At 40.4% G+C, this 26,111-nt stretch overlaps 1 protein-coding gene and 1 pseudogene across 3 annotated transcripts in view; one reads left to right on the top strand and one right to left on the bottom strand.

The window, feature by feature from the left end:
- Nucleotides 1-26,111, top strand: part of PTPRG (protein tyrosine phosphatase receptor type G) — a 710,177-nt gene that overhangs the window by 54,689 nt on the left and 629,377 nt on the right. The window lies entirely within an intron of this gene.
- LOC129521584 (60S ribosomal protein L36a-like) overlaps nucleotides 20,464-26,111 on the bottom strand; it is a 44,923-nt pseudogene continuing 39,275 nt past the window's right edge.

Raw genomic sequence — 26,111 nt, 5'->3', positions numbered from 1 at the left:
GTCCAAGTTTTCCCTTTTGTAAGAACACCAGTCATATTGGATTAGGGCCCACCTTAATGGACTCATTGTAACTTGACTACGTTTTTAAAGACCTATTACTGAGGTACTGGGGATCAGGACTGCAACATAGCCTTTTTTGGGGGACAGAGTTTAACCAGTAAACATACATACATAACTTATTATCAATGAAATTTTTCATTCTTTTTCTCATTTTGAAAATTCTTTTTAAGAACATCAAATACTTGCCTATGAAAAATTGCCTCCCCCCAAAAAAAAGTGTCCTGCTTCATAAATAGCTTTTCTTTCTTTCTCTTTTTTTGTTTGTTTTGTTTTGTTTTGGCTTTTCTTTATACATTTTAGATTCTAGAATTAGAAAGGGCTAGTGAAAGAGCCCTTTGTTTTAATTTTAGGGCAGTGGCTATCAGCTCTTATGGCCTTCTTGGATATGAGTATTTGCTGGGTAGCTCTCAGGTCCATGAGTAAGAAATCTAAGAGTCTGCTCTTTGTTATTCCATATTCTTTAGAATTCTTTAGAGTGAAATATCAGTATGGTCACAGTCATACATGCTATGAGTCATCGGATGCTCATTGGTAATTCGTGTGACAGTTGTGCTCTGGAGGGCCCTCCCACAGTGTGCCCAGAACACACCACCTCAGGCTAAAGTATCTGTAACGATGCTTCTAAACATCTCAGCCTCCAGTGCGGGTTCTGTAGGGCAAGACTTGTTTAAATCACGTGCTGGTTATAAACATTTTTTAAAAGTGTTGGGGTACCTGGGGGGCTCAGTGATTGAGCATCTATCTGTCTGCCTTTGGCTCAGGTCATGATCCCGGGGTCCTGGGATCGAGTTCCTTATGAGGCACCCTGCAGGGAGCCTGCTTCTCCCTCTGCCTGTGTCTCTGCCTCCCTCTTTGTGTCTCTCATGAATAAATAAATAAAATCTTTTAAAAAATGCTGAAGTTTCTACCATTGGAGACTTTTTTTCAACTTGGTTTAAATCTGGAAGAAAAAAATGTTAATGCAGTGTTCTTACAGCTCCTTTCTTTTTCTTTGCAAATATTTCAAGCATTGAGACTTGCCTCTTGAGTGAAGCAGAGTAGTTTATGTATTAAATAACTTTTCTGTCCCGATAGTGTTTTTCTGTTTGTTTTTATTTTTGAAGATCACTTTTAAGTGACATTGTGTATTTGTAGGGGCTTGTCTTCAAATAAGAGGCATAATTGAAATACAGCAGGATAGGAATCAAGAGTGCAATTCAAGTGTAAGGTAAAATTGATGACATCCCTTATTGCTTTATAGATGAATTACCTTATGGTGGCCTATTTCCAGATAAAGCTTTTTTAAAAACTAAAAATGCATTTTTCTACACTCTAATCGTCCATACTGACAGCAGCAAAAAAGAGGCTGATTTTTTCCCCCTCCCTTAGCAGTGATAGTAGAAATTGCTTATTACTTGAAAATCTATATTTGCCTGCTGGTGTGCCATTAAAAAGGGATTCTGTAGCCTGAGTTCTATTTTTTTTTTTTTTTTTTTATGTAACAAGACATAAGAGGTTGCATTTTCCATATTGGCAGATTGTGGAAAGGGTGGGTTACTCGAACGTGGTTTCATTTGGAGTGTCCAAAACCTGCAAGTGCCAAAGAATTGGGAATGTTTACAGGGGAGATTGAACAAAGATGATACTGGAGTTAGTTTTCTGTGCACCCACCAAGTTACTGACCTTCTCAGAGTCAGGAGCTCAGCCCAGGAAGGAAGATGACCTCTTTAACTGGTGCTGCTTGTATTCCGTCTTGGATGCCCACCTCCCAACATAGTCAGCAGTAAACGCCTGGAGGAGAGGTAGACTGCTTGGTAGATCATTAAATTGTCATCTGGTGTCATTTACGTGGCCTGTCTCACCACCTATGTCTTCTTGGAAAGAAGACTGATAATTTGAATCCAATCAAGCCTCTTGATCAAATGCTGGGGAATAGAGCATAATGTAAAAACGACATGCCTGGAATACAATCAGCAAAACCCAGAACGAGAGGAATTCTATGCTTCACATGACTCCGTTTATTCAACAAATGTATTGAGCAGTTTAAAGAGTAAGAAAAGAACCTTTAGATGAAGAAGGATTAAAGAGACATATCAACCAAATCCAAATGTGTGGACTTTGGATCCTATTTGATGAAATCAATAGTAAACTTCTTTTTTTTTTTTTTTTTTTTTTTGAGATGGGGAGATAGGAGTACAGATTATTTGACTCACAGCATTATTATTACTCTTTGGGTATAGACTGAGATGGCAGTTGTGGAATTATATTTAAAAAACAGTCCTTATCTTTTAGTGATAGATATGGAGTTAGGGGGAAAATCATGATGCCAGGACTTACTTAAAGTGAATCCAGCTTGAGTAGGGAGAGTCGGGGCTAAAAGAAATAAGATTTTTCATAAATGATAAAGTAAGATTTTTCCTATCTGATAATTGTTGAAAGCAGGAGATATGTAAGAATTCTAATCTCTATTTTTAAAAAAAAATTTTAAAAAATTTTGTTTTTTCTTTTTAGAGATAGAGTGAATGAGAGCGAGTGAGCACAAGCCGGAGGGGAAGAGGCAGAGGGAGAGGGAGGAGATTCTCTTTTGACCAGGGAGCCCTTATATGGGGTTCGATCCAGGACCCTGGGATCATGACCTGAGTCAAAGGCAGCGCTTAACTGAATGAGCTACCCAGGCGCCCTTAATCTCTATTCTTGAATGTTTGAAATTTTCAAAAGAAAATTATGATATGGGAACTCTGGGTGGCTCAGTGGTTTAGCGCCACCTTCAGCCCGGGGTGTGACCCTGGAGACCTGGGATCGAGTCCCAGGTCGGGCTCCCTGCATGGAGCCTGCTTCTCCCTCTGCCTGTGTCTCTGCCTCTCTCTCTATGTCTCTCATGAATAAATAAATAAACAAAATCTTAAGAAAAAAGAAAATTAAAATATAATAATGAGCTACAGCTGACTTTATCAACTTCTTTTTGAATATTCTTAAGGCAATAAATATTTTAATATATAACCTTTCACCTCACAGTAATCTAAATATAAATATGGTCACTGACTTACAGGAACAAAGCCTTAAAGAATTGACAGTTTTTATTTAATGACCCATTTTCCTTTATTTGAACTCAGCCCTGCGGAATAAAGGGGATGTTTTATTCATCAGACTTTTCACTTTTTTTATTTTAGAATGCCTTTGTAGGAATTAGCAGGTGTTTAATTATCAATGGGAGGATTCTTTATTTGCTGAACGCAATAGAAAGTCATTAAAAGAAGTTTAAAATATGAAAGAATCCAATGGGAGAACTTGGGGAGAAATGAATAAATCTGTTCTCCCGTGTCCTAGGTTTATTAAGGTCAAATGAGGTGCGGTTTAATGTTTTCCAGCTTCATTGTAAACTAAGCCAAAGGAAAATCTTTCTGCCCTTTGGTCAAACATTCCTGTGTGAAGAGAACACCAGCTACAATGGAACACTGCCAAGGTTCTTTGGGGTCATACCTTAGCCCTCCAGTTTAGATAGTTGAGATAAGTCAGGATTTATGGACACATTTATCACCGATCTCCTCGTTGAGCCATGACTTCCACATTTGCATTTTCTTTCATGCTATGAGTATTTTTTGGAGTGCCCACTGAGGAACAAAGCTAAACAGAGTTAAATTTCCTTGCTTTTTTTTTTTTTTAACTGGAACATAACTGTCCCTTGCTCCCTCTCATCTTCCCACTCACTTTCTCTTTCTCTAGCAACATTGCCCTATTAACTTCCCAGTGATGTAATGCCCATGGTGGTGGTAAATTATTTGGATCTGGGGAGAAGGTGTGATTAAGTTGAAGCAGTTTGGAGGTGGGGAGGAGAGCTACCATTGATCCATTTCTGACCCTCTGCCAGGGACTGCATGAAAAAAGGTCTTAATTTATTCCATCCAAAATTTCTGTAAGATAAGAATTCTATTTTGCAAGGAAGGAAGGAAGCTTAGAGAGCTTGGATGACTTGATTAGGATCTCATGGCTCCTAAGCATCTTCGTTGGTTCATGCACCCTGGTTTGTGTAAAGTTGTGTTTCTAACCAACATGCCATATGTATTCTCCAGGGTGTAAGTAATGAGGGCAGTTTTTCATTGACACAGTGACCATCTATTTTTTTTAAAGATATTATTTATTTATTCATGAGAGACACACACAGGGAGAGAGAGAAAGGCAGAGGCACAGGCAGAGGGAGAAGCAGGCTCCATGCAGGGAGCCCAACATGGGACTCAATCCCGGGGCTCCAGGATCACACCCTGGGCCGATGGCAGGCGCAAAACTGCTGAGCCACCCAGTGATCCCCTGACTATGTATTTCCACCAGGATTTGCTTCTTATTGACTCCATATGGGAAGTTGAGGGGGAGGGGAAAGACCCTGGGAGATGGGCTTTGGTGTCTTTGGATAATTGACATTGGGCACATACATGGAATCAAGATGGCCTAAATTAAATCTGTAACTTAAATATTTTCTGGAAAAAAAAATTTTCTGGATAAAAGAGGGGCACAGGAAGGACATACACCAGTAGTTTGGTTACCGCGAGATGGCTTCATTAGCTCTTTGTCTATATTGCTGCTTTGCTTGAACCTCAAAGGTGAAAAGGTCTCCATGATGTAATACAGAGAGATATTTGTGAACAAAGCTGCTTACGAACCCCACGCACCGACAGGAAAGCAGGATCTTAAAGCTTGCAACTGACATTACTTTTATGGTCTCCAGTAAAAAGGAGATACAAAGGGTGATGGTTTACTGTAGATTCGTTGGAAGGCACGTGGAACTTGTGAAGTAATAATAAATGGTGGATCTCCCATGATCTGGAGGCTCTTCAGATGAACCAGGGGTTGGGAGCTTGCTCGTCTTTGGCTCTGGGCTCCTTTTCCCTCCAGGAGCTGTTCCGTCGGGCTGCTGAGGAGCACCATGCCAGGAGCAAAGCATTGGAAAACAGTGAGAAGGTGGGTGGAGAGCAGCCATTTCAAGTACTGGACGGCAAATCATAGGATTGGCGAGGTTACTCAGGCTGCGGTAAGGTGCCCAACGATGCTGAGTAGGGACCGATGACTGAGACGTACATTTAAGTGGTATTTCTTGGCCCCGGGGCAGTGGGAATTGGTCAGCTAGCTGTGTGTTTTAAATGGATGATCTTATTGGTGGGAAGTAAAATGACGGAGGGAGAACTGTAGGCTTGCTTCCTGGACCTTATTCTGGACCTTTTTTATGAAGCTGTTGGCCAGAGCAACATTTTGAGATGAAGAGGTTGGCATGATCTTCGTCCTGAAGTAGTTTCCTTGAGCTAACTCACCTTACATGAACAAATTCCACTATTCTGCTTTTCTGCCTTTTTACGTGAGTAGGAGAGCCACACAGAAATAACATGTTTACATTTTTCTTCCGAGTTCGAGATCCGAAGCCAGGTGAAATACCTGGTGAATAATACCGGAGCCTTCCATGCTTTACTATAAATAGCAAGTTTTCCCTAAGTCAGAGATAATTTGTTCTGTTGTTCAACCCAGTCAGGAGAAAAAGTTAACTGCCTTTCTCTGGAGAGCTCTTTGGGGATCTTTTTAAAGACTGGCTCAGCTGACGGAATTCTCTAGTTCAGTTGACATGCTTTGCCGGGTTTGTGGTTTCATATGGTTCAAAATATTTATTATCTCAAGTTTCTTTGACAACCGGGTTAGAAAGAAGCATTCGTGTACTTTCCCTAAAGTAGTATAATAATTGTCAAATCCTTAGAAGATGTATCTCAAGGAGGGAGGAGGACCATTTGCAACAACGTGGATGGGCCCTGAGCACATTAGGCTAAATGAAATACATCAGAGAAAAAAACCCAGTACTATATTATTTATTTGTTAATTTATTTAGGGAGAATTTTAAGCAGGCTCCATACCCAGCATAGAACCCGATACAGGGCTCGATCCCATGACCCTGAGATCATGACCTGAGTGGAAATCAAGAGTCAGACCCCTAACTGATTGAGCCACATGGGCACCCTTACATGCTATCACTTATATGTGGAATGTAAAAATTTCCAAATTCTTTATCCCAGGTACTCCTCCTGATTTGTAATAGCCTTTATAGCGTGTGTACTATTACCTCCCCTTACGAACTTGCCTGTGGACACAGAAATCTTTATATGTAAGTATTAAGAACAAAGTACTCAAAAAAAAAAAAAGAACAAAGTACTCAAAAGTGAACATTTGTGCCAATTCTTTTCTCTGATTCAGACTTTTCACTGTGATATTACATTGCTGTCTTATAGATCCTGGCTTCCCTGCTTTGTTTTCTAGATATTTCTGTGTATCCTTCAAAATTGATGGGGACTTAACCATGAAGTTCTACGAACCAGACCAAGAGCAAAGGATTCTATAGAAGTTACAAAACATCAACCGCCATAGACTCTGTGCCTGATTATGGTCTAGTTTCAAATCTTCCAATTCTAGTTCTTTCTACCTAGAATGCTTGTTGCATTTTTTTAAACTCCTCTCATGTTTTAATTGAAGTGTAGCTTATTCTGTGAAGCCTTTCCTGATCTCAGGAAAACAGATTCTTTGCCCTCTTATGTGGCCCTTGTATCTTGCATATGGCTTCACTGAAAAAAATGTTTTCACAATTATTTTCCTTAAAGTCTATAAGTTCTATGGAGAAGCTAGTTTTAAATCTGCATAGCATGGTAGTTCTCAAACTCTACTCATCAGAATCATTAGAATCATCCAGGACTTAAAACACAGATTGCTGAGCCCTACCTGGCAGAGGTCCTGATTCAGTAGGTCTCTGATGGTATTTGCATTTCTAACAAGGTTACTGATGCTGCTGGCCTTGACCACACTTTGAGAACTGCTCATCTGTCAGCTGACCTAAAAACATGTTAAAAGAGGAGCTTATTCTAGATTGCTGTTTATCCCTCAGAACAAGTTGCTGTCAGTTTTCAGTAGAAAGAGGGATAAACAAGAAATCTCAGGTATGAAACAGATTCCCACACAACAGAGGATCAGAAGAGCTTACAGAAATCTACTATGGGGATCCCTGGGTGGCGCAGCGGTTTGGCGCCTGCCTTTGGCCCAGGGCGCGATCCTGGAGACCCGGGATCGAATCCCACATCCGGCTCCCAGTGCATGGAGCCTGCTTCTGTCTCTGCCTCTCTCTCTCTCTCTGTGTGACTATCATAAATAAATAAAAAATAAAAAAAAATAAGAAATCTACTATGGGGTTTTGTCTTTCCCTTGTAACCAGTTCTTTGGAATGGAGGAGAAAATAGAAAGGCAGACTTAACTCTCAGAAAAAGAACTTCAGATTTCAGTGTCTTCTGCTTTGAGTTTTTAGGTACTTTTATGTGTTTATCAAAAATACAGAAACTAATTTTAATTTGCATTATTTTGGTAAAGTGGATAGCACACAATAGGAATTAGACTTGGATTTTAAGCATTTTTTTTTAATTTTTATGATAGTCACAGAGAGAGAGAGAGAGAGAGAGAGAGAGAGAGAGAGAGGCAGAGACACAGGCAGAGGGAGAAGCAGGCTCCATGCACCGGGAGCCTGATGTGGGATTCGATCCCAGGTCTCCAGGATCGCGCCCTGGGCCAAAGGCAGGCACCAAACCGCTGCGCCACCCAGGGATCCCAGATTTTAAGCATTTTATAGAAACCATTGGATTTAAAATACTTGTCTGGGCCTACATTTAATCAAATTAATTCATTGGTGTTCTTCAATAAAATAATTTCACATTATGTGTTATAAAAATTTATTTATTTAAAAACATTTATTTATTTGCAAGGGAAGGAGAGAGAGCCCACTTGCCACGTTTGTCCACAGGAGCAGTGGGGGCAGGGTAGAGGGAGAAGCAGGCTTCCCCCTGAGCAAGGAGCCCTATATGGGGCTCCATCCCCAGGCCCTGGGATCATGCATGACCTGAGATGAAGGCAGACGCTTAATGGACTGAGCCCTGTAGTATACAAAATTTAAATAAGCCAAACTCATAAAAGCAGAGTAAAATGGTGGCTAGTAGAGCATGAGGGGGAGCATAGAGGGGTAGGGCAGATGTTTGTATAAATGTACACTGCGTAGTAAATAAGCCCTAGAGATCTAATGCACACCATAGTGAATATAGACAATACTACATTATAATTAACAAACTTGCTAGGAGAATAGAACTTAATTATTCCAGTCACTAAAAGAAGAATTAAATAATGTTGTAGAGGTGTTAATTACCACTACAATGGCAATCATATTACATTATATAAATGAAAAAAATTAACAAGTTATACACCTAAAATTTACACATTATTTGTCAAATAAATTCAGTAAAAAGGAAAATTCAAATCTTGAGACTCTTCGGGAGACAAGAATTGTTACTGGGTTGAGAAATTAAAGCTAAGAGGTCAAGTTTTACTGCCTTGAAATTGCACAGTTAACAGAAAACATGGTTAGCAACTTTTTGCCTGATGTAAAGATCCACCCAGGTTTGTTATGTGAATATATTATTTTCTAAAGTTTACATTTGTTATATACAAATACATGTTGCCAAAGTTTTTAAGCCCTTTGTTTTTGTGAATAGTTTGAATTCTGTAAGGGTGTTTATTTTACTCACATGTTGAGACTCTTGATCAGTAGGGCAAAGGGAAATTGCAAACACATGAAAGGCTTCCTCTCGTTCCGTGATGCAGGCCCTGGAAGTATAGATATGAACAAGGTATGTAACCTCTTTTTAAAAGAATTTGTAGTCTAGTGACAAAGATGGACATGTAGATAACCAGTTGCAATAAAATGATGTAGATACTCTGATTGTGGTCTTGGCTGGGGGTCTTGGCTCCCAGCCAAGACATTGGAAGCCAGTAAATAGGGAGTCCTCAATTCTGCAGAGGTGAGATTTGAGTCTCATGTGTAGGAGAAGTGATAAGATACACAGATAATGCTTATAATACTGAATAGAAAGTGCTACGTATTAAAGGAGGTAGACTGATAAAAGTGTTCCTTGTTTCTAGAGAAAGGAATTACTTCTGTTTTAGGAGGTTAGGGAAGGCATCAGTAAGGAGGATGATAATTTTGCCATACATTCAGCAGCAAATTTCAGTTTGCAAAGAGCTTTCAAATATATCATCTGGGAGGCAGCTGAGCTGTAGTAAGTTTTGGCTCAGAGAGGTAGGGTGATCTACCCAGGGTCACACGTCAAGTGATGCTACCATGTATTTGAGTTCAGCGTTTCTGACCATTTATTCCACAAAGAAACAGAGCGACCACCTCATATTACTTCCCTTCATTCCTCCTCCTGTCCCTGCCCAGTGGATTCCCAGCACATATTAGGGTAAAGCTGTCACTCTGGACCATAACCTACAAGGTCCCATATGACCTGAGCACTGTATTCCCCTGCAGGGACTGGCTTTGGACAAGCCACCTTGCTTGTCCTGCACACTGGGTGTTTCAAGAACACACCAAGCTTGTTTTCATCCCAGAATTCTTAGGCATGCTTCTGTAGTTGTGTGGTAACTACACAGAAATCAGGGTGCCTGGCTGGCTCAGTCAGAAGAGCATATGAGTCTTGATCTGGGGGTCACGAGTTCGAGTCCCATGTTGGGAATAGAGATCACATAAACAAGTAAATAAATATTAAGAAAAAAAAACCCCACACAGAAACCAACCCCTCACTTCAATGCCCTTTCTTGATTTGGCTCATTGTTAGGTTATTACCTCCTCAGACTTCCTTGACCTCTGCATCTAAGGCGCGTGCCACCTTCCCATCAGCCTCCATCTCTCTGTGTTATATCTGTTATGATGGTTGTTACCACTATCAGAAGTTACAATATCTTCTGTTCATCTGTTGTCTTGTATTCCCAAGTACAATGTGAGTTTCATGGGGGGAGGCAGTAGGGAATTTTCTTTGTTTTCTGCTATTTCCCTAGTGCCTGGGATATAGGAGGCACCTGACAAGTATATATTAAGTGAACAAATGAGTCTTTTAAGTGTTTAAGGTGTGATTGAGAGTCTTCCAAGAGCTGGAAATGAACATCATTGGAATGACTATAATTTCTAGCATGTAGGTTGGAAATCTGGAATTTTCTTGGGACAAGGCTGATGCAAAACATACATTTTAATTGCATTTTTGGATTGCTCATTACTAATGTGTAGAAATATGATTGCTTTTTGTATATTCATTTTGTATCCTGCAACCTTGCTGAACTTCAACTTTGTCGAATTATTAGCTCTGATAGTTTTTTTGGTGGATTCCTTAGAATTTTCTGTATACAAGATCAGGACATTTGCAAATAGAGATAGTTTTGCCTTTTCTTTTCAAATCCTTTTATTTCTTTTTCTTGCTTAATTGTGCTGGTTAGAACCTCCAGTGTAGAAGTGAATAGATGGGATTCCCAGAAAAGAAGTGGTGAGAGCAGAAACCCTCACGCTTTTCTTGATCATAGTGGAAAAGCGTAGTCTTTTACCATTGATTGTAATAGCTTTGGGGTTTTCATCGATGCCCTTAGTAAGATTGAGGAAGTTCTTTTTTCTTCCTCGTATGTCGAGTGTTTTTACTGTGAAAGGATGTATAGGGTTTTGACAAATGATTTTTCTGTGGTAAAGTGGACTTGTAGACTAGCATTTTTCTTTTTAAAGCACAGATTGCAAGACCAAAATTTTTTTTTCACCCCCACACAGCAGAGGTCTGGGAGTCTCCCCCACCCCCCAGCCCCTTTCCAAATCCTGTGAGCTCCCGAACTGCCTGGGGCAGCGTTTGTTGCAGGGTGAACTGTCTGAGAAGTATGCCTGGGCTTGTTCTCTTGGAACAACACTCCTGACAGGATGTTTCCCTGTTAAGTCCCAGGCACAAATTGCTGGAACGTGATGCCATACCTGCCATGTACACCGTTGCCATGTTTGTTTTGCGGGTGTAATACTGTCAAAGCAATGTTGAATGAACTGATTTCGAGCTGTTGATATAGTTCAGACCTTGGCAGTTCTCTAATCTTGAAGCTTTAGTGTTTGATTGCATTCGTTTGCCCTGCAAATAGTCAACGGTGTAAGTGATCTCAAAGTGAGAATATATCTAAAGCCTGTATTTATAATAGACAAGGTTTGAAGAAGAGCTGAGACCTTGTAAAATACACATATGGACTTCCTGAGTATGTAATAAAGACTTAACTTGTACCGGTTGGGGCCTGTCAAATAGCCATATTACAAGCATGATTTGGTGGCATGGGAGTTCTATTCTTGATGTTAAAATAACATCCAGCCAAGTGAGTTGGTGAAAAAAACAAGCTGTCAAATATGAGAGTGAAGGGTGAGGTAGGATATCCATAAAATCATATTGTGTTCGTTTAGCAAGTTCAGTAGTTTGAAGCATAGTCGCTTTTTGTTTGGAGAGTCTTACCGTCCAATATTGTACCATACCTTCATTAAGATATTAAAATAGCACTAATGTTTCTTAGAACTTCTTGGATATTTATTGGAAAACAACACATATGCTGGGATATATGCTGGGATCTCTTTTTAGCAGAGGGTCCTGCTCCTTTGGATGATTGAGTGTTATTGGATGGTATTTTAGTTTTAGTTGGATGTTTTTATATTATAGTCCATGTAGTGTCACTAAAAATGCTGAGATGCTGTGGCTTTGATTCAGATGGCTAAAAATTCAATGAGATCCTATGAGAAGGGCCTCATAATTTTGCTGTTGAATTCTTACCAATTTGTCTATAAAGTATTGATTTATGTTATTATTATTAACTCCATTATACAAAATCAAAAGCTGAATCTTGTGCTGATTGCCTCCCTAAGGCCATATAATGAAATGGTAGAGAATGGATTTGATTGCAGGCAGCCTACCACCACATTTTGTGCTCTCAACCATATCCTAATTCAGTGACTAATTCTTCAGTTACTTAAGTATTATCTATGACAAATACTAGAATTTTAGTGTCTTAGAGATAACTTTTTGAAGCTTTCTGCCCATAAGTGAAATAAATCCCTTTGGTTGTATTATTGACCCAAAAAGTCAGATGGTCTCTGCTTGAATGCTTCCAGCACTGAAGAGCTTACTACTTCATGTTGGCCAACTTTTTCATTATTCTAACTTATTTTGTGCCAATCTATAGGTCAGATTGTTTTCCTAGAATTATAGTATGCCGGATTGTTCTGCTATCCCAAAGCAGAGTGTTTCTTTCATAGGAACCTTTTGTAAGCTGAGATGGCATAAAGCCAAGAAGCAATTACCATTAATTTATATGAAAAAATTTTTGAGCATTCCCAGACCCAAAAAATGACCTCTCCTAGGCTTCTCTGATACCTTAGGACATATCTTGCTAATGGATGCACAGAATAAGTCGAGATAAAGCACAGATGCTCATAGACACAGTTCAAAGCCATGGTGGCCTGATGCTGAGATGCTGAGTATAGTTCAGGAAGGAGCTTGGTGGGGCCACGCCCACTGCTCAGGGTGCCTGCAGCCTTTGTAAAGGCTTGCTGCAGAACAGACATGGGACACTGTTTTCGCTTTTCACTTTTTTTCTGTAAAAGCAAAAATCCTCTTCCGATTTCTTTGGTTAGTGAAAATAGGTATGAATGCAAGTCTTTCTTGAAAGCAAAGTGATGTAAGGTGAAATTCTGAAAAGCTCGGGGATATCTGTGTTTCTATTTCTGCTTATTTTTTTAAAGATTTATTTATTTTTTTAAAGAGAGAGTGCATGCACGCACGCACAGGGGCAGGGTAGGGGCAAAGGGAGAGAGAGAGAGTGAGAGAGAGAGAAAGAATCTCAAGTAGACTACCCACTGAGCACAAAGCCTGATGTGGGGCTTGATTTCATGACCCTGAGATCATGACCTAAGCTGAAATCAAGAGTCAGATGCTTAGTGGACTGAGCCATACAGACACCCTTGCTCTCTCTGTTTAAACATATAGGCAACTAAATGCTTCAGATGTTTTGTTGTTGTTGTTATTGTTGTCTCAATTTTCCCTCAACACCACCCCCCCCCCCGCCCCAGGCATTACTAATCTGCCTTTTCTTTTTATAAGCTTGTCTGTTCTGGACACTTCATAAAAATGAAATCCTACAACATGTGGCCTTTTGTGACTGGCTTCTTTCACTTAGCATAATGCTTTCAAGGTTCACTCATCTTGTATGTATCAGAACCTTATTCATTATTATGGACAAATAATAGTCCCCTTATGAATATACCACATTATGTGGATGCATTCATCACTTGTTGGACATTTGAGTAGTTTCCATTTTTTGGCTAGTATGAGTTAATGCTGGTTTAAATGTTTGTTCTCCTTATTTTTGACGAACAGTCTGGTTTCACCCTGATTCTGCATTGTATTTACTTGTTGATTCATCTGAGTCTAATATTTTACATGGTAACATCTCGTATTGTGGGTTTTATTCAGTCTGGTTCCACTTTGTTGGATGTTTGAAATTTGGGTTTTTTGATCAATTGTGTGGTCTGTTCACTCCAACCTCGTGCCCAGTGCTAGCTGATTACATCTCCACTCTCTGGCTTCACTGAAATCATAGATCAAAATCCTGTTCAGTACAGAGTGGGTTCTCTGACACATGGCTTGTGAAGGTGGAGGAGGCAGGGCCATCTCCTTCCAGCCACTGTGTACAGTTTGGCATTTAATACACCTTTATGTTAGTATGAAATATTTTAAGTTATAAAAACTTTTTTGAGGGGGAAGCTTGGGTGGCTCAGTGGTTGAGCATCTACCTTTGGCTCAGGTCATGATCCTGAGGTCCTGGGTTCGAGTGTTGCATCGGGCTCCCTGCAGGGAGCCTGCTTTTCCCTCTGCCTATGATTCTGCCTCTCTCTGTGTGTCTGTCATGAATAAATAAACAAAATCTTAAAAAAAAAAAAAGCAACTTGTTTTTAAACCTCTGCCAGCACCAAGGTGTTTTGGTATTACAGGATTATCGCTGTCATTTTCTTATCTCTAGTTAGGTTAGTTAATTGTTTCATGTTCCAGCTCAGGCCAGAATTTGAATCCTGGCTCTTGCATCATTTATTACCAGAATGACCTTGGGCAAGTTACTGGAAGCTTGGTTAATTTCTCATCCGGAAAATGAGGATTACAGTAGCATTTACTTCCCGAGGTTGTTGAGAGGGCCGAATGAAGGAGTCGGTGCAGAGTACTCATTGCTTGCCAGGCTCCCTGGTGACGGGGGAGGTATTTCATGAAGAAAATGGGAGCCAGATTGGCAGCCCGGGTGGCTCAGCGGTTTAGCGCCGCCTTCAGCCCAGGGCCTGATCCTAGGGACCCAGGATCGAGTCCTATGTTGAGCTCCCCTCATGCAGCCTGCTTCTCCCTCTGCCTGTGTCTCTCATGAATAAATAAATAAAATCTTAAAAAAAAAAATGAAAATGGGAGCCAGAGAATTTTCTGTGACTTTCTCAATGCCAAAGCTAGAGCTACACGTATCAGCTAGAATGTCTCCTGTTCCTTTGGAGCCTTTTCCCTGTTTCCGTTTCTGAAGGAAATGAAACTGTTGGTGATATCGGAGCTCACACACATGGAGCTTTAGATGCTGTAGTAGTTGACCAGGTTCTGCACTGCCTCCTCCTCAACATCTTTGAGTGTGAGTTTATCATTGTTGGCCACAGGCCACAAAGATGTCAATCACCTCTCGAAACGCGGTGGGTCACCATCTAGAGACAACTGCCCAGGAGCATAGCCCTGCCCTTTGAGGATCTGCCTACCTTGTGATGGTGATAAGTGAGGATAGCCATCTTCCCATTCAGGTCTGTGAATTATTATTCATTCAGACTGGAACAATCTCTCGAGAGAACTGTGTGTTATCGCTGCATCATAATCGGATTTCAGTTTATCACTTGGAGCTGTGACTCAGTCTTGTGGAATTCTAAGGACATCATTTAAAGAAAACGTGTCTGCTTGCTTTTTTAAAAGGGTGTTTGTTGCCCTCACATTTGTCAGACTTTCAGCTGTTATTTTCTCCTAGGATTTTATTTGTAAGTTAGCTCTGCACCCAACGTGGGGGCTCCAACTCACAACCCCAAGATCAAGAGTTAAGTGCTCCACCATCTGAGCTAGCCAGGGACCCCAGCCGCTGTTTTCAGAATATGGTACCAAGTTATCATTTGCAGATACTCACGTAGCCTCACCCTTTGAGGCCTTAGAAAAACCGAAAGGCTCAGGGAAAAGAGGCATCTAATTGCTAATTCTCTTCAGATGCTATTGTAGAACTGATAACTGGTGTTTTCTGAATTCAAGATGAAGGATATTTAAGTCAATATTTGTGTGTAGTTTTGTTTTTTCCTGTTATGTTGAGCAAAAAGTCAGGACTGTACTGTAGAGCAATGATTCTCAAAATTATGTTTAGACCTCTTATCAAAGGGAGAAACATCTTGCAAGAACCCTGTGAATTTATCTGAGCCCCACAAGAACAAGGTCCTTAAGATTTCTTTGTTGCTTGAATGTGCATTTTGACTGCCAGTTGTCAGGGTTCTTCCTGAGTTTGGTGTTCATAAATGCGAATATTTTATTTTTAGTTTATCATAGAAATAAAAAAAATCTTGCTTGTGGACTTTTGAGAAGACTGTAGTATTCTTCCTACTTCATTTTGAGAAACCTTGCCCCAGAGATGAGCTCACCGGTAGGAAGTGAGGATCTCTTTTGGTTTCTAGGGGCATGTAGTTGGCAGATTCAAGAAGTTCTAGATCAGACCATATGAGGTCATCTTCAGAGATTTTGTTTGCTTGCAATATTGCAGGTAATTTTAAAAAGATTATGTATGTATATGTATATTATATTTTTTTTTATTGTATTTATTTCTGTATATATATTACTTAAATCTATGTTTGACTTATTAACTTCAAATATTAGGCCATCTTATTTAGAGCTGACATCCATGTTTTTCTTAAATACCTGATATTTGTGCTCTACTGTCCTTGCATTTGGGCCTTGCCTCGACTGCTTTGAACTGCACTATTGCTTTGTCACTTGCTGACATGGCTTCTTACTGGTAACCTGCCTGTTTCTATATGTGGCTTTCAGACCACTTGAGAAGGAGTGATGACTTGAGTGTGTTACCTGGGCGGGTACTTACCTGTGAGTGAGGAAACTATACTAGCTTCCCAGGGCTCCCAAAATTAAAAACTTAGAAGGAGAATCTATTCTTTACCTCTTTTTCCTTCCTATGGCTGTTGGTATACCTGGACTTGTGACTCCATCTCTGTGTGCTTCAACTGCCTCCACCTCTTCCTCCTGCCAAATCTCCTCCTGGTCTCGCTCTGGTAAGGACACTTGTCTTTGGATTTAGGACTCATCTGGATCATCTAGGATTAATATCTCCTGCCAGAATCCTTAACTTAATCACATATTCTGCTTGTAAGGTAGTATTTACTCTTTGATCATATAAGGTAATATTCATAAGTTCTGGACATAAGGACATAGACTGAATTATTTGGGGGTGGGGGAGGTGGTCAGGGGTCACTACTACTGTAGCCTAAAGCTGTAGATTTCTTCTAGCTGACAAGACATAAATGCAGAATGTTGGATGCTCAGCAAGAGCTGCCTGCTTGCTTTCCAGGGAATGAAGTGATGTATTGGTCTTCTGTTGCATCCTTCTGCTTTTTGTTCAGTAAAAACTTGGCACGTACTAGGGACTGGGTAGGCATGGGGGGTATACCCTTCAAAGCATTACAGCTGCTAGGTCTGTCCTTAATTGGGTTTGCATTCCACTGGAGACTCTCCGTGAGTTCTGCTTTGAATTCTCACCACCCACTAGCCATACAGACCTTTTCCTCACTCTCCCTGTTCTCAGAGAATCCTGCCCATCGTCCACGATTGACAGCCCCGTTTCTGGTTGAGTGCTCTATGTGAACAGGAAAATTCATAGTGGTCATAGGAGAGGAAATGAAGCTGATGTGGTTCGTGGGCAAGGGACAGCCATTAATGTCTTGTCATTTCCCCAAAATGAAAGCTATCCTGTGAAGAGCTCAGCATAGAACCAGGGGTATATGATATGGCTATTTCCAACACCAAAATGGGGTTTCTCTCCATTGTTTGGTAGATGTTGATTGTCATCAGCATGATTGTCACCATTGTCATCCTCCTCTTCCTCTTCATCATTCTCTTCCTCCTCATGAGTACGACTTGAGAACATATGTGAAAGGTCAAGCTTGTGCCAAGTACTCTTGGCAATTACACATTACCATGTTTAATTCCCATACAGTTTCCCGAGGGAGCGACTATTATCATCCCATTTAACAGATGAGATAAATGAGCCCTGGGGGAGAGGTTACCTGTTTATATTCCTGTGGTTATATAACCTGTCTCTTTATTCATCCTTCACAATGGGCTTTCAGGTTTTAAGGAAAGGAAGTCTAACAAACACAAACATTAAAGGCAATGCAATGCTTTTTTTTTTTTTTCAAGGTCCATTTGCTTTTGGATATTTCATATCTTGTTTGGTTTCTTCTTAGTTCACTTTCAAAATATAATGGATCTGAAATAAACAGGGCCCTAGTCTTTGGAGTTTCTTTTCCCTTGCTGCTCTAAGTGGGAAGGTCTTTGCAGATCAGAGGAGAGGGTTGATGGATTGTATTGTGTCTCTCAATGTTTGGGAGTTTCTGAAGAGCTTAGCATGGAGATGTGGGAAAATCAGGGGAGAGCTCTGCCAGCTTTGGCTGGAGGGGATCCAAGCAGGTTGTTTTCTGATTATATGCAATTAGAAGCATGGTTATCGAGAAGAATCTGAAGCTTAACTATTTGGTCTTCTCCTTGAAGTACCCTGTTAGCTCTGAAGTACTTGGTTCTACTGAAATGCATGGAATTCCTTTCTCTTTTCTTTCTTGTCTCCCTTCCTCCCTCCTTCAAATATATATAGAACACCTATCATAAAGCATTGTTCTTGGCATTGGGGCTGCAGCAGTGAACAGAAACAGCTGAAAACCCTTGTGTCAATGGGCATTTATTTAACTGGGACAAAATGGAAACCGCAGGAGAGCCAGAAGCCACAACACATGGCTATCCTGTGGACTGCAGCTATTGTGTGAGTACTTTGTTAGGCAGTGATTATTTTTATTAATCTGGGGGAGAGAAATTTTATAAATGTTTATTTCTCCTTGCTTTATTAATGCATTTTTAAAGGAAAAAAATCACTGACTTAGTTCTGACTCTCATTTAGGCAAGTGATTCCAATTCATTTAAGGCTTACCAGCTTCTGTGTTTTGTCCCGCTGCAGATGGGCTCAAGGTTCTGTTTAGAAGATGGACCCTTAGTACTTAGAGAAACTTAATCCAGGTTTAGGAGTGTTAACAGATGCCTTATGAAATCTGACAGGGATTAAGAATCGAAAGTAATTTCTTTGTTTGGTTTGGGGAGGGGTGGGGCCCAAATCTAGATGCATGGTCATGAACCATAATTTCAGTGCTTAGGACTTTTAGAAAAATTAAAAGCTGGAAGTAAACCTTTCTTGCTGTAAAGATCTGAGATTTAGGATGGATGGGTCTCATTTTGCTTTGCATTTATATTTAATGGCCCAGGTCTCTGTCCGTGGGCTGGTGTACATTTATCTAATGAATGCCTTCTGTGGAGACCTTGCTGGCAGTAAGGAGGTCATGCCCAGCCTCCCCATCTGGAAGCCCCGGAGGGAAATCTGGCCCAGTGACCAGCGGGCCTCTTGCAGGGCTTACCTGCGGACTTGTTTTCACGCTCCCTACTCGCCTGGATTGTTAGTTTATAAAAATCAAAGGCCCAGGCACAAGCCCATGTGCCAACCCTGAGTTATTAAATCTGCTCTTCTGGCCGTTTCTCACAGCCGCAGAGCTTGCCCACCAGCCACAGATCCTGACCCCGTGCTGTGCTGTGTGCCTTTCCCTGCCTTGGGCCGTCAGCCTTCCAATTTGTAAAGCCATCGTTAAATTGAGTTCAGACTGTTGATTCCATTTTTCTCGTGTACAGTTTGTCAGTTCTTTCTGCTTTAATGCCTCGTGTGAGGACTTTCCTTGGCCAGCCGCGGGGGGAGTCTTCGTTCTGTTCTCTGATGCCTGCTTCGGGGCTGGGGGCAGCCTAGGAACCTCTGGTGGTGCCAGGAATGCAACCTAGGAGTTCCGAGTGCTGGGCCACCTGGGCACGCAGAGAGGTGGCCCATCGCCCCCAGGACAGGTGTGCCTGTGCCAAGGGCACTGCTGAGAAAAGGGAGGCCTGAGCCCTCAGCAGACTCCTCTGCGATGGCTCTGCTGCACTTTGTACCAAGTGCGCCCCTGCTGACCTGGGATAATGTTTGAACTCCACATCTGGCTGAACAGGAGAAAGGAGGCTTGTGCTATGGCTTCTGATTATTCTATATGTAGTGGAAGCTTAGATCTATGAGTATGTATGTTTTTTAAAAATTAAGAATAGCTTTTGATACTGAGTAACCAGGTAGTAGATGAGTGGGAGTTTTTCCTTTATGAAATCACTGTAGCTAACAATGGAGACAAAGTGGTGGAAATGGAGGATTGCCATTTTGCAGCCACTAATGGATTGCCAAATCTAGGCATGGGCATCAACACTTAATCATATTCACAAAAAAAAAAAAAAAAAAAAAACCCAGATTTTATGAGCTTCTGGTGGTAGACCCATTACATCTTAGAAAATAAACAGTCTTATAACTCCCTGCCCATCTACCTCTTACCCCCACCCACAAAACCCCCCCAAATCAAAACAAAAACCACATGTGAATCTATTCAAGTGTACCAACCTAAGGGAATTCTGGAGGAATTAAAAACATCATAAAGGGTACCATAGGAATACAGAAGGCAAATTCTAGACTGACCAAAGATTTGGATTTAAAAAAAAAAAAAAGAGATTTGTTTATTTATTTATTTATTTATTTATTTATTTATTTATTTATTTATTTATTTATTTTGGTGGGAGGGGGAGAGAGAGAAAGAATCTCAAGCTGACTCCAAGCAGTGTGGAGCCCTGTGGTGGAGCTTGATGTGAAAATCCTGGGATCACAACCTGAGGCGAAACCAAGAGTTGGATGCTTAACTGACTTCATCAACCAGATGCCTCAGATCTGGATTATTTAATGAGTAAATTGCAAGGGGGAAATAAAGAGAGATGAAGAGGAAAACGTATAGATTAAAGATTTTAAAAGACCTACTGGTCAAGCTCTGTATGGACCTGATCTGGATCCTGATTCAAATGAATTAATTAGTCCAAACTAGGCACTTGGAAATTATAACATGGATTGGAAATGGTAGTATATTAGGAGAATATTTTAAAATTTTTTAGGAATGATGATGGTTTTATGTATTTTTTTTTTTTTAAGTAGGCTCCATGCCCACTGAGGGGCCCGACATACGACTTGAACTCGAGTCCTGAGATCAAGGCCTGAGCTGAGATCAAGAGTTAGAGGTTTGACTGAGCCACTCAGGCACTCCAATTTTATGATTTTTTTTTTTAAAAATGAGCATTTATTTATTTATTTATGGAACATAACATCAAGATTTTATTGTCTTCATAACAAAATATGAAGTTTAGAACTGGATCACTTGGCCCTTTCTCTTCTTATCTCCTCCCAGTTCAAAATGCTTGCATCGCTTAATAGCCAGCATTCTCTTAGATCTGCAGTTGGGCTCAACACATTCAAGCCTCAGCACAATCTTCTTTGTAGTTTTAGCCTTTTTCTGGAAGATCGGCTTAGTCTGCCCACCATAGCCACTTTATGGCATTATGCTTCTGATCATAATGCCGCTTTCCCTGGGCATAAAGAGAATCTTTGCCTTTCTTGTACTGTGTCACTTAGTGGGGTTGGTGCTTACCACACTTCTTGCAGAAAGTCCGGCGGGTTTTCGGAACATTCACCAATCGTTGCGAGATCGCTATCGGCACCAGGAGCCTCTATTTAAAAATTATTTATGGTTTCAGGTAATATGCAAGGAGGGAATTTAGGTAGGCATCATGGAAAAATATTGGCCTTGGGTTCATAATCCTGTGAGGCTGGGGACCGAATATATGGGAGTGGAGCTTCCATTTATATTTTTGTTTATTGGAAATTTTCCGGGTTTAGAAATAAAAACAGGAGATAGGGTAAGTTATCTCCAAAAAAAGCTTTTCCTAATATAAAAGCTACATATGTTCATTGTAATAAACACGGATAAAATAAATATGCTTTTGCGTTAGTTACCTTGAATACCTTGGTGTATTTGTGTATATATTTGTCTTAGATTTCTTTTTTTAATGAAAATTGTATTCTGTTGTAATCTGCCCTCTTCATTGAACTGTTTATTTTGCGTGTTCTAGGCCGTTACTCTTCTAAAACCTTTAGAATTGATCATGGAGAAATGTTTAATGCTTACACCATGATTTTATTTAACTGTTCCTTATTGTTAAATAAATGGTGATTATAATTTTGGATATTATAATGAGTGCTGTGATGAAAATCCCTCTAACTAAATCCCAACACTTGGCCTACTTTCCTAAAATAAATTCCTCGGAAATCTAAGGCGTATTTGTCCCTCGTGTATTGGATAGCTTTTGCTTGCACACTGTGCTTGTGAAATGTTCTTCGCTTTCTTTCAGAATGGTAAGCCTCATCTTTTCAATATCCTTCTTGTTTCATAAACTTGTCGAGATGTTCACAAATGTCCACACAATTGCCTGTTGTTCCCTAGATCTTTGAAAGGTGCCATATTCTCATTGGAGCTTGGAAAGAAGATATAATCTTTATTACTTAGGTGGAGCCTTGTAATGACTGTAAAATAAAATGAATATTCAGCATTTCATCAAGCTAAAAACAATGAGGCCCGCCCTATGCTTTGACATTTATTAGTCTGAAGGGGAAATTTCCTTGGTAAGCATGGAGCATTGCAGGAGCTACCAGATGACTTTGCAGCATCAGTGTTCCAGACAGATTTGGGAGAAGAACATAACACTGCCTCCGCTAGTGTTTTAAAATGCTTTGGGTTGGGTCAGTTGGGTGCGGCCAGCTGCTAGGGTGGTACAGAGACCTTGTAGAAACGTATTTTGTGATCAGAGGTCACCTCTCATTTCTCTGTCCGGTTTTTCTTTTTTCACCCTGGCAGTGAGAGACTGGACCTTCCTTGAAATCCACTGTGTTTCCAAATTCCACACTGGGGCTTGTCCGTTTCTTTTCTCTGGATGCAGGGACTTTGGTAACTAAAGACTGAATTGTTTGGTTTTGGGGGTGGGTTAATGGGGAGTGGTAGCTTAGGTCTTTTTGTGCCTCTAGATAACAGAAATAGGAGTTGCTCATCTAATTTGACAGTGCTTAGGATGAAAACAAGAGCTCTACTTAGGCCTTCTGTGAACAGAAGTGCTCAGGACCCTTGCTTAGTCTCGTGTCCTCCTCCTGATGGGGAGGTCTTTTTGCACTGGCCTTGGAGAAAAGTGAGTGATTAACTCTAGTTTAGTGGTTAAAAGCAAAGGCTCTGTAATGCAGACAGGACCGAGTTTGCATCATAGCTGTGCCACGTGTAGTTTTGTGATCTTTTTCAGATGTGAACTTGTGCCTCCCATTTCCGCATTTGTAAAATGGGGGACAGTAGTAGAACCTACCTCACAGGTTGGCTGTGAGGAGTCAATAAAATAAAAATGAAGTAATATATATGTTTACAGTGATTAGAGCAGTGCCTAGTGTGTAATAATGGCTTTATAAATAATAATTACTGATATGCTAGCTTTTTAAGAAGCATTTTAAGGCATCTCATCCAGCACAGCGATTGCATATAGTAGGCAGTTAGCTAATGCTTGTTACACGGTCAGTTTAATTGTATAACAGTTCATTTAACTCTTCTAGATCAACTGCGCTACCCTTTGGTTTGAATTTATTTACACCCCACAGAAAGGAGCAGATGAGGCTTCTAGTTTTTCCTTTCATCAGGCTCTGTAGAATTCAATCCATTATGTACACAGCACCTACCCTAACAAGGGTGATCACGATCACATTTAAATTATACTGTGTACCTACAGAGTTTCAGCAGATGTGTGAATATTAAGTTATTAATAACTAATTGGGTGCTAATTACGTGCACTGGGAGTTCTTGGAGCTGATAAAGAGGTGTCACCTACTGTGTCAGGCCTCTGTTCAGCCCTGGAAAATCATTTTTGGCAGATGTGCCGAAGTTCACTTTTGAGCTCTAGATTTCTGACATCGTCTTCCACAAGCCTTGGCTTTATTTTTTTGAGCTCATGAAACCTTCCCCTGAAATTGATGCGACTTCCAGTGGAAATTCCATTTGCAAAGATGGGATAGCCAGTAAGCAACCATAGTTTTTTGTCTGTGAGGAGATACTAGAACTAAGAGTCATCTCTGGTAAGTATTAAAAAATGTTGAAGGGAATCCATGAGTAATTCTAAAGGCCAGTGGGTTTTTTTGGTGTATTTGGGGAGATGCTCTATTTTTGAAGGAAACTTCAAGTTGGATCTTGCAAGATTTCGCTTAAACGCTAAGGACACACATCTCACATTAGCCTCCCCATAGCCCATCAGTATTTCATCAGTTGTTCTAATTCCATCCTAGTTGGTAATAGTTTGGCTTTTGTTAACTGGAAGAGAGCTCTAAGTTAGAAATCCTGGATGCAGGTCATCAGGCTAGGAATATGTTCTATGATATCTAACATTTATGGAAACATATAAAATTAAAGGAGCTATTTTTAATGAGATAATCATTGAAAATACTACCTTCTCTTCCTTTTCTCTCTCATTACTGGTAAGCTTTAAATTGCTGGAACAGGCAAGGTACTCATCTGTCTTTAAGTCAATCAATGAGAGAGTGAGGTGTTGCTTCATGATTGACAGAACCCATTTGCTGCTAGGGACTTATTAGAATATTAGGGTTTCCTGATTTGCTTTGTCTTTTAAAATTAGCTTCATAAACGCACACACTTGAACAGACTCCTGAGTTTGGGTGTTACCTTTCCTCCTACCCAACTAAGAACATTTAAAAAGAATCAAAGCATTTCTAAGCTAGGGATAAAAATATATTTTAAGTGATATAAGGGAAAACTGAAGATGGAAGTAAATAAACGAGAGCTTAGGTTTAGCAAATATTGACAACGATTAACACCTCTTATTGGTCAAATTGGCAGAAAACCCAGTGTTTGAGTTGAACCACAGGAAATAAAAACTACCCAGTTGGGTTGTGGTTGATGGCTTTGTCCACACTACACATACCAGTTCCATCCTGTGTGTTTGCCTGTCTGCTGTCTGAAACCCCTTTCTGGGTTTGGGCCTTGTCTGCTCTGAGTCGTGCTGGAGGCAGAGTCTGTCTGACAGTCAGGTTTCCAGCTTCTCTTGCAGCTAATATGGGGGCATGTGACCTGGATTCCACCAGTTACATACGTCTCCTTACACTTTGGATCCATAGCTGGTATTGCCAAGATGCAGGGACAGAGGAAAAGCCATCTTAGCAGTGGCCACAACATCCTGTTGACGGGCAGCAGTGGGTAGTTGGAGGGGCCTCTTTGCCTTAACTGACTTGAGTCTTGTGCTTGGTTATCTAGCCCTGAGGTTGGCATGTTTTTCCTGTTAGTAAATATTTCAGGCTTTGTGGGACATACAATCTTTTTTGGAACTACTCAACTCTGCTGTTGTAGTGTGAAAGCAGCCATGGACAGTATATATAGATGTGGATATAGTTTGCCAATCCCTGATCTAGCCTACCCAGTGATCCTGGGAACTAAGCTACCTCATACTTGCAACACATTCTTTTTCTTAGATTGGGCAAAATTGGTTTATTTTTCTTGCCTCCAGGATGCTCGTTCCTACTTGTAGACTCCTTTGTTCTAATTTACTCTACGGAGGGGCTGTAAAATCCCACCTGTTTTATACACAGATGGGGGCTGTTCCTACCTCCAAAGAGATGGCAGCTCTCAGGGTAAAATATGGCTCACTTCCAATTCTCTGTAGTATTAATTCTTAACTGAATGTATACTCTTTGTCTAAAACTCTTTTGGAGTTATACATCCTGAAATCATTGCATTTGAAACGTTGTTTCCCCCTAAAGGGTTCTGTGTACCCTTTACTTGGTCTCCCTTAATAGTACATTCTATATAATTGTAGTATGACTTTAAAACTAGGAGTTTGATTTAACATTTGTAGACTTTGTTCTGATCTCACTAGTTAGGCACACGCTCAGTTGTGTATGTGATGTGCCTGTGTGTTTTTCTGTGCATTATTATCATATGTGTAAACTCATGTAACCATCACCACAGTCAAGATATAGGACTGTTCCATTGCCACAGAGGTCGCATGTGCTTCCCCTTTAGAGCTGCACTGAGCCTGTCCCTAACCCCTGGCTATCATTAATTTGTTGTCGTTTAACCTTGTAACCTTTTGGGGTTGGTTTTCTTCACACAATTCTTTGGACCCGTCCATGCTGTTGGTCCCTTTTTGTTGCTGAGTAGTGTTCCATGGTTGGGATGTAGTTTGGTTTTGTAAACCGTTCATCTATTGAAGGACTTCTGGGTTTTTAGTCTGGGGATATTACAAATAAAGCTGCTATGAACATTCACATACAGGTTTTTGATTGAATTTAAGTTTTCATTTCTCTGAGATAAACACCCAAGAGTGCAATTGTAGGGTCATGCGGTAAGCACACATTTAGTTTTATAGGCAATTACCAAACTATTTTCCTTAGCTGGGTGCACGGCAGCTTGTATTCGCAATGTTGGAAGGGTTCTTCCTGCCTTTTTATTTTATCCTCTTTAAAACCATTATCTCGGTTAGTTTTACTAAAACAATAATTGCAATTCTCTTATGTGTCAGATATTATTTGTACTAAGCACCATACACTACATGCTAGATATTATTTATACTAAGCACCATACACATAGTATCTAATTTAATCCTCGTAACAAATCCTCAAGCAAGGCTGATACCATGGTTTTCTCATGAGAGGGAAACTGAGTCAGAGTGTAATTAACTTGTTCAAGTTCACCCAGGACATTAATAGGCAGATCTGCAATTTAAACTTTGTCTTTGGAGCTAGTGTTCATAACCACCTCTCTAGACTGCTTTTCTTTTTCCTTTTTGAAGATTTTATTTATTTATTTATTCATGAGAGACAACGAGGAGAGAGAGAGAGAGAGAGAGAGGCAGAGACAGGCAGAGGGAGAAGCAGGC

This window comes from Nyctereutes procyonoides, unplaced genomic scaffold, assembly GCF_905146905.1.
Source record: "Nyctereutes procyonoides isolate TBG_1078 unplaced genomic scaffold, NYPRO_anot_genome, whole genome shotgun sequence".
Classification (NCBI taxonomy): domain Eukaryota; kingdom Metazoa; phylum Chordata; class Mammalia; order Carnivora; family Canidae; genus Nyctereutes; species Nyctereutes procyonoides.
The sequence above is the reverse complement of the archived record's forward strand: the minus strand, read 5'-3'. Positions and strand labels throughout refer to the sequence as shown.